The sequence below is a fragment of the Dama dama genome, chromosome 26, assembly GCF_033118175.1.
Source record: "Dama dama isolate Ldn47 chromosome 26, ASM3311817v1, whole genome shotgun sequence".
NCBI classification, from domain to species: domain Eukaryota; kingdom Metazoa; phylum Chordata; class Mammalia; order Artiodactyla; family Cervidae; genus Dama; species Dama dama.
The window spans coordinates 12,317,406-12,330,354 of NC_083706.1; positions in this window are offsets into that span (position 1 = coordinate 12,317,406).

Below are 12,949 nucleotides of genomic sequence, written 5' to 3' on the forward strand. Positions count from 1 at the left end.
GACCGTTTCATGCACATCTCATTTTTGACACTTTTTGAAGCCTTTGATATTTTTCACACCATTTTCAGGCTCTTCATGTTTTTCAACACCGCTTTATGATCCTCCTATTTTTCAGACCGTTTCCTGCTCCTCATATATTTGACACCTGTTGAAGTACTTCATATTTTTCACACCTTTTGAGGCTCTTCATGTTTTTGAACACCGTTTCATGCTCCTCCTATTTTTCTGACCGTTTCATGCACATCTCATTTTTGACACTTTTTGAAGCCTTTGATATTTTTCACACCATTTTCAGGCTCTTCATGTTTTTGAACACTGTTTCATGCTCCTCCTATTTTTCAGACCGTTTCATGCTCCTCTTATGTTTGACACCTTTTGAAACTCTTCATATTTTTCACACCTTTTCACGCTCTTCATGTTTTTGAACACCGCTTCATGCTCCGCCTATTTTTCAGACCGTTTCATGCTCCTCATATTTTTGACACCTTTTGAAGCTCTTCATATTTTTCACACCCTTTCAGGCTCTTAATGTTTTTCAACACAACTTCATGCTCCTCCTATTTTTCAGACGTTTTCATGCTCCTCATATTTTTGACACCTTTAGAAACTCTTCATATCTTTCACACCTTTTCAGGCTCTTCATGTTTTGCCACACCGCTTCATGCTCCTCCTATTTTTCAGCCCGTTTCATGCTCCTCATGTATTTCACACCTTTTGAAGCTCTTCATATATTTCACACATTTTCAGGCTCTTCATTTTTTTCAACACCGCTTCATGCTCCTCCTATTTTTCAGACCGTTTCATGCTCCTCATATTTTTGACACCTTTTGAAGCTCTTCATATTTTTCACACCTTTTCAGGCTCTTCATGTTTTTGAACACCGCTTCATGCTCCTTCAATTTTTCAGACCGTTTCATGTTTCTCATATTTTTGACACCTTTTGAAGCTCTTCATATTTTTCACACCTTTTGAAGCTCTTCATATTTTTCATATTTTTGAAGCTCTTCATATTTTTCACACCTTTTCAGGCTTTTCATGTATTTGAACACCGGTTCATGTTCCTCCTATTTTTCAGACCGTTTCATGCTCCTCCTATTTTTCACTCCTTTTGAAGCTCTTCATATTTTTCACACCTTTTCAGTCTCTACATGTTTTTGAACACCGCTTCATGCTCCTACTATTTCTCAGACCATTTCATGCTCCTCATGTATTTCACACCTTTTGAAGCTCTTCGTATTTTGCACACATTTTCAGGCTTTTCATGTTTTTCACAACCACTTCATGCTCCTCATATATTTCAGACCGTTTCATGCACATTTCATTTTTGACTCCTTTTGAAGCTCTTCATATTTTTCACACCATTTTCAGGCTCTTCATGTTTTTCAACACCGCTTTATGATCCTCCTATTTTTCAGACCGTTTCATATTCCTCATATTTTTGACATTTTTTGAGGCTCTTCATATTTTTCACACCTTTTCAGGCTCTTCATGTTTTTGAACACCGTTTCATGCTCCTCCTATTTTTCAGACCGTTTCATGCACATCTCATTTTTGACATCTTTTGAAGCTCTTGATATTTTTCACACCATTTTCAGGCTCTTCATGTTTTTCAACAACGCTTTATGATCCTCCTATTTTTCAGACCGTTTCATGCTCCTCATATATTTGACACCTTTTGAAGCTCTTCGTATTTTTCATAACTTTTCAGGCTCTTCATATTCTTCACACATTTTCAAGCTGTTCATGTTTTTGAACACGGCTTCATGCTCCTCCAATTTTTCAGACCATTTCATGTTCCTCATATTTTTGACACCTTTTGAAGCTCTTCATTCTTTTCACACCTTTTGAAGCTCTTCATATTTTTCACACCTTTTGAATCTCTTCATATTTTTCACACGTTTTCAGGCTCTTTATCTATTTCAACACCGCTTCATGCTGCTTCTATTTTTCAGACCGTTTCATGCTCCTCATATTTTTGACACCTTTTGAAGCTCTTCATATTTTTCACATCTTTTCAGGCTCTTCATGTTTTTGAACACCGCTTCATGCTCCTCGTATTTTTCAGACCGTTTCATTCTCCTCATACCTTTGACACCTTTTGAAGGTCTTCATATATTCCACACCTTTTCAGACTCTTCATGTTTTTGAACACCGCTTCATGCTCCTCTTATTTTTCAGACCGTTTCAGTCTCCTCATATTTTTGATACCTTTTGAAACTCTTCATATTTCTCACACCTTTTCAGGCTCTTCAGGTTTTTCAAAACCACTTCATGCTCCTCCTATTTTTCAGACCGTTTCATGCTCATCTCTTTTTGACACATTTTGAAGCTCTTCATATTTTTCACACCTTTTGAAGTTCTTCATATTTTTCACAACTTTTCAGGGTCTCCATGTTTATGAACACCGCTTCATGCTTCTCCTATTATTCAGACCGTTACATGCTCCTCATATTTTTCACACCTTTTGAAGTTCTTCATATTTTTCACACCTTTTCAGGTTCTTCATGTTTTTCAACACCGCTTCTTGCTCCTCCTATTTTTCAGACCGTTTCATGCTACTCATTTTTTTGAGACCTTTTGAAGCTCTTCACTTTTTTCACACCTTTTCAGGCTCTTCATGTTTTTGAATACCGCTTCATGCTCCTCCTACTTTTCAGACCGTTTCATGCTCTTCATATTTTTGATTTCTTTTGAAAGTCTGCATATTTTTCACACCTTTTTAGGCTCTTCATTTTTTTGAACACCACTTCATGCTCCTCCCATTTTTCAGACAGTTTCATGCTCATCTCATTTTTGACACCTTTTGAAGCTCTTCATATTTTTCACACCTTTTGAAGATCTTCATATTTTCACACGTTTTCAGGCTCTTCATGTTTTTCAACATCTTTTCATGCTCCTCCTATTTTTCAGACCGTTTCATGCTCCTCATATTTTTGACAAGTTTTGAGTCTCTTCATATTTTTCAACACCTTTTCAGGCTCTTCATGTTTTTAAACACCGCTTCATTCTCCTCCTATTTTTCAGACCATTTCATGCTCCTCATATTTTTGACAGCTTTTGAAGCTCTTCATCTTTTTCACACCTTTTCAGGCTCTTCATGTTTTTGAACACCGCTTCTTGCTCCTCCTATTTTTCAGACCATTTCATGCTCATCATATTTTTCACACCTTTTGAAACTCTTGATATTTTTCACACCATTTCAGGCTCTTCATGTTTTTGAACATCGCTTCATGCTCTTCCTATATTTCAGACGGTTTCATGCTCCTCATGTATTTCACACCTTTTGAAGCTCTTCGTATTTTTCACACCTTTTCAGGATCTTCATGTTTTTGAACACCGCTTCATGCTCCTCCTATTTTTCAAACCGTTACTTGCTCCACATATTTTTGACACCTTTTGAAGCTCTTAATATTGTTCACACCTTTTCAGGCTCTTCATGTTTTTCAACACAGCTTCATGCTCCTCCTATTTTTCAGACCGTTTCATGCTCCTCATATTTTTGACACCTTTTGAAGCTCTTTACATATTTCACACCTTTTCAGGCTCTTCATATTTTTCAACACCACTTCATGCTCCTCCTATTTTTCAGACCGTTTCTTGCTCCTCATATTTTTGACAACTTTTGAAGCTCTTCATATTTTTCACACCTTTTCAGGCTCTTCATGTTCTTCAACACCGCTTCATGCTCCTCCAATATTTCAGATCATGTCATGTTTCTCATATTTTTCACACCTTTTGAGGCTCTTCATATTTTTCACACCTTTTCACGCTCTTCATGTTTTTCACCAACACTTCATGCTCCTCCTATTTTTTAGGCCATTTCATGCTCATCTCATTTTTGACACCGTTTGAAGCTCTTCATATTTTTCACACCTTTTGAAGCTCTTCATATTTTTCACACCTTTTGAAGCTGTTCATATTTTTCACAGGTTTTCAGGCTCTTCATGTTTTCAACACCGCTTCATGCACCTCCTATTTTTCAGACCGTTTCATGCCCCTCATATTTTTCACACCTTTTGAAGATCTTCATATATTTCACACCTTTTCAGGCTCTTCATGTTTTTGAACAAAACTTCATGCTTCTATTTTTCAGAGCGTTTAATGCTCCTCATGTACTTCACACCTTTTGAAGTTCTTCATATATTTCACACCTTTTCAGGCTCTTCATGTTTTTCAACACCGCTTCATGCTCCTCCTATTTTTCAGACCGTTCATTCTCCTCATAATTTTGAAACATTTTGAAGCTCTTCTTATTTTTCACACCTTTTCAGGCTCTTCTTGGTTTTCAAGACCGCTTCATGCTCCTGCTATTTTCCGGACCGTTCATGCTCATCATATTTTTGACAACTTTTGAAGCTCTTCATATTTTTCACACCTTTTCAGACTCTTCATGTTTTTCAACACCGCTTCATGCTCCTCCTATTTTTCAGACCGTTTCATGCTCCTCATATTTTTGACACCTTTTGAAGCTCTTCATATATTTCACACTTTTTCAGGCTCATCATGTTTTTCAACACCACTTCATGCTCCTCCTATTTTTCAGACCGTTTCATGCTCATCTCATTTTTGACAGCTTTTGAAGCTCTTCATATTTTTCACACGTTTAGAAGCTCTTCATATTTTTCACACGTTCTCAGGCTCTTCATGTTTTTCGACACCGCTTCATGCACCTCCTATTTTTCAGACCGTTTCATGCTCCTCATATTTTTCACACCTTTTGAAGCTTGTCTTATTTTCACAGCTTTTCAGGAACTTCATGTTTTTCAACACCGCTTCATGCTCCTCCCATTTTTCAGACCGTTTCATGCTCCTCCTATTTTTCAGACCGTTTCATGCTCCTCATATTTTTGACACCTTTTGAAGCTCTTCATATATTTCACACTTTTTCAGGCTCTTCATGTTTTTGAACACCCCTTCATGCTCCTCCTATTTTTCAGACCGTTTCATGCTCCTCATAATTTTCACACCTTTTGAAGCTCTTCATATTTTTCACACCTTTTCCGGTTCTTCATGTTTTTGAACACTGCTTCATGCTCCTCCTATTTTTCAACTGTTTCATGCTCCTCATAATTTTGACATCTTTTGAAGTGCTTCATATTTTTCACACCTTTTCAGGCTCTTCATGTTTTTCAACACTGCATCATGCTCTTCCTATTCTTCAGAACTTTTCATGCTCCTCAAATTTTTGACACCTTTTGAAGCTCTTCATATATTTCACAACTTTTCAGACTCTTCATGTTTTTCAACACCGCTTCATGCTCCTCCTATTTTTCAGACCGTTTCATGCTCCTCCTATTTTTCAGACCGTTTTATGCTTTTCATATTTTTCACAACTTTTGAAGCTCTTCATATTTTTCACACCTTTTAAACTCTTCATGTTTTTGAACACCGCTTCACACTCCTCCTATTTTTCATACCGTTTCATGCTCCTCAAATTTTTGACAGCTTTTGAAGCTCTTCATATACTTTCCACCTTTTCAGGCTCTTCATTTTTGTGGACTCCGCTTCATGCTCCTCCTATTTTTCAACCCGTTTCATGCTCCTCCTATTTTTCACACCGTTTCATTCTCCTCATAATTTGACACCTTTTGAAGCTCTTCATATTTTTCACACCTTTTCAGGCTCTTCATGTTTTTGAACATGGCTTCATGCTCCTCCTATTTTTCAGACCGTTTCATGCTCCTCACATTTTTGACACCTTTTGAAGCTCTTCATATTTCACACCTTTTCATGATCTTCATGTTTTTCAATAACACTTCATGCTCCTCCTAGATTTCAGACCGTTTCATACTCCTCCTATTTTTGACACCTTTTGAAGCTCTTCATATATTTCACCCCATTTCAAGCTCTTCATGTTTTTCAACACCGCTTCATGCTCCTCCTATTTTTCAGACAGTTACAGGCGCCTCATATTTTTGACACCTTTTAAAGCCCTTCATATTTTTCACACATTTTCAGGCTCTTCATGTTTTTCAACACCGCTTCATGCTCCTCCTATTTTTCAGACCGTTTCTTGCTGCTAATATTTTTGACACCTTTTGAAGCTCTTCATATTTTTCACACCTCTTCATGCTCTTCATGTTTTCAACATCGATTCATGCTCCTATTATTTTTCAGACCGTTTCATCCTCCTCCTATTTTCACACCGTTTCATGCTCCTCATATTTTTGCCACCTTTTGAAGCTCTTCATATATTTCACACCTTTTCAGGCTGTTCATGTTTTTCAACAACACTTCATGCTTCTCCTATTTTTCAGACCGTTTCATGATCCTCGTATTTTTGACACTTTTTGAAGCTCTTCATATTTTTCACAACTTTTGAGGCTCTTCATATTTTTGACACCGCTTCATGCTCCTCCTATTTTTCTGACCGTTTCATGCTCCTCACATTTTTGACACCTTTTGAAGCTCTTCATATTTTTCACATCTTTACAGGCTCTTCATGTTTTTCAGTACCACTTCATGCTCCTCCTAGATTTCAGACCGTTTCAGACTCCTCCTATTTTTGACACCTTTTGAAGCTCTTCAAGTATTTCACACCTTTTCAGGCTCTTCATGTTTTTCAACATCGCTTCATGCTCCTCCTATGTTTCCGACCGTTTCATGCTGCTCCCATTTTTGATACCTTTTGAAGCTCTTCATATTTTTGGCACCTTTTCATGCTCTTCATGTTTTTCAACACCGCTTCATGCTCCTCCTATACTTCAGAACGTTTTATGCTCCTCATATTTTTAACACCATTTGAAGCTCTTCATGTTTTGGGCATCTTTTCATGCTCTTCATGTTTTTCAACACCGCTTCATGCTCCTCCTGTTTTTCAGACGGTCTCTTGCTCCTCAAATTTTTGACACCTTTTGAAGCTCTTCATATTTTTCATACCTTTTGAAGCTCTTCATATTTTTTCACACGTTTTCAGGCTCTTCATATTTTTCAACACCGCTTCATGCTCCTCCTATTTTTCAGACCGTTTCATGCTCCTCATATTTTTGACACCTTTTGATGCTCTTCATATTTTTCACACTTTTCAAGCTCTTTTTTTTTTCAACACCACTTCATGCTTCTCCTATTTTTCAGACCTTTTCATGCTCCTCATATTTTTGACACCTTTAGAAGCTCTTCATATTTTTCACACTTTTCAAGCTCTTCATGTTTTTCAACACCACTTCATTCTCCTCCTATTTTTAGACCGTTTCATTCTCCTCATACTTTTGACACCTTTTGAAGCTCTTCTTATATTTCACACCTTTTCAGGCTCTTCATGTTTTTAACACAACTTCATGCTCCTCCTATTTTTTAGACCATTTCCTGCTCTTCGATTTTTGATACCTTTTGAAGTTCTTCATATTTTTCACACCTTTTGAAGCTCTTAATATTTTTCACACATTTTCAGGCTCTTCACTTTTTTCAACAACGCTTCATGCTCCTCCTATTTTTCAGACCGATTCATGCTCGTAATATTTTTCACACCTTTTGAAGCTCTTAATATTTTTCACACGTTTTCAGGCTCTTCACGTTTTTCAACAACGCTTCATGCTCCTCCTATTTTTCAGACCGTTTCATCCTCCTCATATTTTTGACACCTTTTGAAGCTCTTAATATTTTTCACACGTTTTCAGGCTCTTCATGTTTTTGAACACACCTACATGCTACTCCTATTTTTCAGACCGATTCATGCTCCTCATATTTTTCACACCTTTTGAAGCTCCTAATATTTTGCAGACCTTTTCAGGCTCTTCATGTTTTTCAACATCGTTTCAAGATCCTCCTATTTTTCAGTCCGTTTCATGCTCATCTCATTTTTGACCCCTATTGAAGCTTTTCATATTTTTCAACCTTTTCTGGCTCTTCATGTTTTTCAACACCGTTACATGATCATCCTATTTTTCGGACCGTTTCATGCTCATCTCATTTTTGACCCCTTTTGAAGCTTTTCATATTTTTCACAACTTTTTAGGCTCTTCATGTTTTTCAACACCGCTTCTTGCTCCCCCTATTTTTCAGACCGTTTCATGCTCATCTCATTTTTGACACCTTTTGAAGCTCTTCATATTTCTCACAACTTTTTAGGCTCTTCATGTTTTTGACATCGCTTCATGCTCCTCCTATTTTTCAGAGAGTTTCTTGCTCCTCATGTATTTCACAACTTTTGAAGCTCTTCATATTTCTCACAACATTTTAGGCTCTTCATGTTTTTCCACACCACTTCATGCTTCACCTATTTTTCGGCCTGTTTCATGCTCCTCATGTATTTCACACCTTTTGAAGCTCTTCATATTTTTCAGACCTTTTCAGGCTCTTCATGTTTTTAATCACCGTTTCATGCTCCTCCTATTTTTCAGGCCGTTTCATGCTCCTCATATATTTGACACATTTTGAAGCTCTTCATATTTTTCACACATTTTCAGGCTCTTCATGTTTTTGAACACTGCTTCATGATCCTCCTATTTTTCAGACCGTTTCATGTTCTTCATATGTTTGACACCTTTTGAAGCTCTTCATATTTTTCACTCCTTTTCAGGCTCTTCATGTTTTTCAACACCACTTCATGCTTCACCTATTTTTCGGCCTGTTTCATGCTCCTCATGTATTTCACACCTTTTGAAGCTCTTCATATTTTTCACAACTTTTCAAGCTCTTCATGTTTTTGAACACCATTTCATGCCGCTTCTATTTTTCAGACCGTTTCATGCTCCTCATATTTTTCACACCTTTTGAAGCTCTTCATATTTTTCACACCTTTTCAGGCTCTTCATGTTTTTGAACACCGCTTCATGATCCTCCTATTTTTCAGACCATTTCCTGCTTTCATATTTTTGACACCTCTTGAAGCTCTTCATATATTTCACACCTTTTCAGCCTCTTCATTTTTTTCAAAACCGCTTCATTCTCCTCCTATTTTTCACACCGTTTCATGCTCATCTCATTTTTGACACCTTTTGAAGCTCTTCATATATTTCACACTTTTTCAAGCTCTTCATATTTTTCAGACATTTTCAGGCTCTTCATGTTTTTGAACACAGCTTCTTGCTCCTCCTATTTTTCAGACCGTTTCATGCTCCTCATATTTTTGACACCGTTTGAAGCTCTTCATATTTTTCACACCTTTTCAGGCTCTTCATGTTTGAACACCGCTTCATGCTCCTTCTATTTTTCAGAGAGTTTCATGCTCCTCATGTATTTCACACCTTTTGAAGCTCTTCATATTTTCCACACCTTTTCAGGCTCTTCATATTTTTCCACATAACTTCATGCTTCTCCTATTTTTCAGCCCGTTTCAAACTCCTCATGTATTTCACACCTTTTGAAGCTCTTCATATTTTTCACACCTTTTCCGGCTCTTCATGTTTTTGATCACGGTTTCATGCTCCTCCTATTTTTCAGACCCTTTCATGCTCCTCATATTTTTGACACCTTTTGAAGCTCTTCATATTTTTCACACCTTTTCAGGCTCTTCATATTTTTGAACACCGCTTCATGCTCCTCCAATTTTTCAGGCCGTTTCATGCTCCTCATAATTGTGAGACCTTTTGAAGCTCTTCATATTTTTCACACCTTTTCAGGCTCTTCATATTTTTGAACACCGCTTCATGCTCCTCCAATTTTTCAGGCCGTTTCATGCTCCTCATAATTTGACACCTTTTGAAGCTCTTCATATGTTTCACAACTTTTCAGGCTCTTCATGTTTTTCCACACCCCTTCATGCTTCTCCTATTTTTCAGCCCGTTTCATGCTCCTCATGTATTTCACACTTTTTGAAGCTCTTCATATTTTTCACACCTTTTCAGGCTCTTCATGTTTTTTATCACCGTTTCATGCTCCTCCTATTTTTCAGACCGTTTCATGCTCATGTCATTTTCGACACCTTTTGAAGCTCTTCATATATTTCACACCCTTTGAAGCTCTTCATATTTTGCACACCTTTCCAGGCTCTTCATATTTTTCAACACCGCTTCATGCTCCACCTACTTTTCAGACCGTTTCATGTTCCTCATATTTTTGACACTTTTTGAAGCTTTTCATATTTTTCACACCTTTTCAGGCTCTTCATTTTTTTCAACACTACTTCTTTCTCCTCCAATTTTTCAGACCGTTTCATGCTCATCTAATTTTTGACACCTGTTGAAGCTCTTAATATTTTTCACACCTTTTGAAGCTCTTTATATTTTTCACACTTTTTCAGGCTCTTCATGTTTTTCAACACCACTTCATGCTCCTCCTGTTTTTCAGACCGTTTCATGCTCATGTCATTTTCGACACCTTTTGAAGCTCTTCATATATTTCACACCTTTTGAAGCTCTTCATATTTTTCAGACCTTTTCAGGCTCTTCATGTTTTTGAACACGGCTTCTTGCTCCTCCTATTTTTCAGACCGTTTCATGCTCCTCATATTTTTGACACCGTTTGAAGCTCTTCATATTTTTCACACCTTTTCAGGCTCTTCATGTTTGAACACCGCTTCATGCTCCTTCTATTTTTCAGAGAGTTTCATGCTCCTCATGTATTTCACACCATTTGAAGCTCTTCATATTTTCCACACCTTTTCACGCTCTTCATATTTTTCCACACCACTTCATACTTCTCCTATTTTTCAGGCCGTTTCAAACTACTCATGTATTTCACACCTTTTGAAGCTCTTCATATTTTTCACACCTTTTCAGGCTCTTCATATTTTTGAACACCGCTTCATGCTCCTCCAATTTTTCAGGCCGTTTCATGTTCCTCATAATTTTGACACCTTTTTGAAGCTCTTCATATGTTTCACACCTTTTCAGGCTCTTCATTTTTTTCAACACCACTTCATGCTCCTCCTATTATTCAGACGGTTTCATGCTCATCTCATTTTTTACACCTTTTGAAGCTCTTCATATTTTTCACACCTTTTCAGGCTCTTCATGTTTTTCACACCTTTTCAGTCTCTTCATGTTTTTGAACACCATTTCAGGCTTCTCCTAATTTGCAGACCGTTTCATTCTCCTCATATATTTGACACCTTTTGAAGCTCTTTATATATTTCACACCTTTTCAGGCTCTTCATTTTTTTCAACACCACTTCATGCTCCTCCTATTTTTCAGACCGTTTCATGCTCATCTCATTTTGACACCTTTTGAAGCTCTTCAAATTTTTCACGTCTTTTGATGCTCTTCATATTTTTCACAACTTTTCAGGCTCTTTATGATTTTCAAAACCGCTTCATGCTCCTCCTATTTTTCAGACCGTTTCATGCTCATCTCATTTTGACACCTTTTGAAGCTCTTCAAATTTTTCACACCTTTTGAAGCTCTTCATATTTATCATATTTTTGAAGCTCTTCATATTTTCACACGTTTTCAGGCTCTTCATGTTTTTCAACACCGCTTCATGCTATTTCTATTTTTCAGAGAGTTTCATGCTCCTCATGTATTTCACACCTTTTGAAGCTCTTCATATTTTTCAAACCTTTTCAGGCTCTTCATGTTTTGCCACACCCCTTCATGCTTCTCCTTTTTTTCAGCCCGTTTCATGCTCCTCATGTATTTCACACCTTTTGAAGCTCTTCATATTTTTCACACCTTTTCAGGCTCTTCATGGTTTTGATCATCGTTTCATGCTCCTCCTATTTTTCAGACCGTTTCATGCTCATCTCATTTTTGACACCTTTTGAAGCTCTTCATATATTTCACACCTTTTGAAGCTCTTCATATTTTGCACACCTTTCCAGGCTCTTCATATTATTCAACACCGCTTCATGCTCCACCTATTTTTCAGACCGTTTCATGCTCCTCATATTTTTGACACCTTTTGAAGCTTTTCATATTTTTCACACCTTTTCAGGCTCTTCATTTTTTTCAACACCGCTTCATGCTTCTCCTATTTTTCAGAAAGATTCATGCTCCTCCTATTTTTCAGACTGTTTCATGCACCTCTTATTATTGACACCTTTTGAAGCTCTCATATTTTTCACACCTTTTCAGGCTCTTCATGTTTTTCAACACCGGTTCATGCTTTCCTATTTTTCAGAGAGTTTCATGCTCCTCATGTATTTCTCACCTTTTGAAGCTCTTCAAATTTTTCACACCTTTTCAGGCTCTTCATGTTTTTCAACACCACTTCATGCTCCTCCTATTTTTCAGACCGTTTCATGCTCCTCATATTTTTGACATCTTTAGAAACTCTACATATCTTTCACACCTTTTCAAACTCTTCATGTTTTTCAACACCGCTTCATGTTCCTCCTATTTTTCAGACCGTTTCATTCTCCTCATATTTTTGACACCTTTTGAAGCTCTTCATATTTTTCACAAGTTCTCAGGCTCTGCATGTTTTTCAACACCGCTTCATGCTCCTCATATTTTTCAGACCGTTTCATGCTTCTCATATTTTTGACACCTTTTGAAGCTCTTCCTTTTTTTCACACCTTTTCACGCTCTTCATGTTTTTGAACACCGCTTAATGCTCCTCCTATTTTTCAGACCGTTTCATGCTTCTCATATTTTTACACCTTTTGAAGCTCTTCATATTTTCACACCTTTTCAGGCTCTTCATGTTTTTGAACACCGCTTCGTGCTCCTCCTATTTTTCAGACCGTTTCATGCTCCTAATATTTTTGACACCTTTTGAAGCTCTTCATATTTTTCACGCCTTTTCAGGCTCTTCATGTTTGAACACCGCTTCATGCTCCTTCTATTTTTCAGAGAGTTTCATGCTCCTCATGTATTTCACACCTTTTGAAGCTCTTCATATTTTTCACACCTTTTCAGGCTCTTCATGTTTTTCCACACCACTTCATGCTTCTCCTATTTTTCAGCCCGTTTCATGCTCCTCATGTATTTCACACCTTTTGAAGCTCTTCATATTTTTCACACCTTTTCAGGCTCTTCACGTTTTGATCACCATTTCATGCTCCTCCTATTTTTCAGACGGTTTCATGCTCATCTCATTTTTTACACCTTTTGAAGCTCTTCATATTTT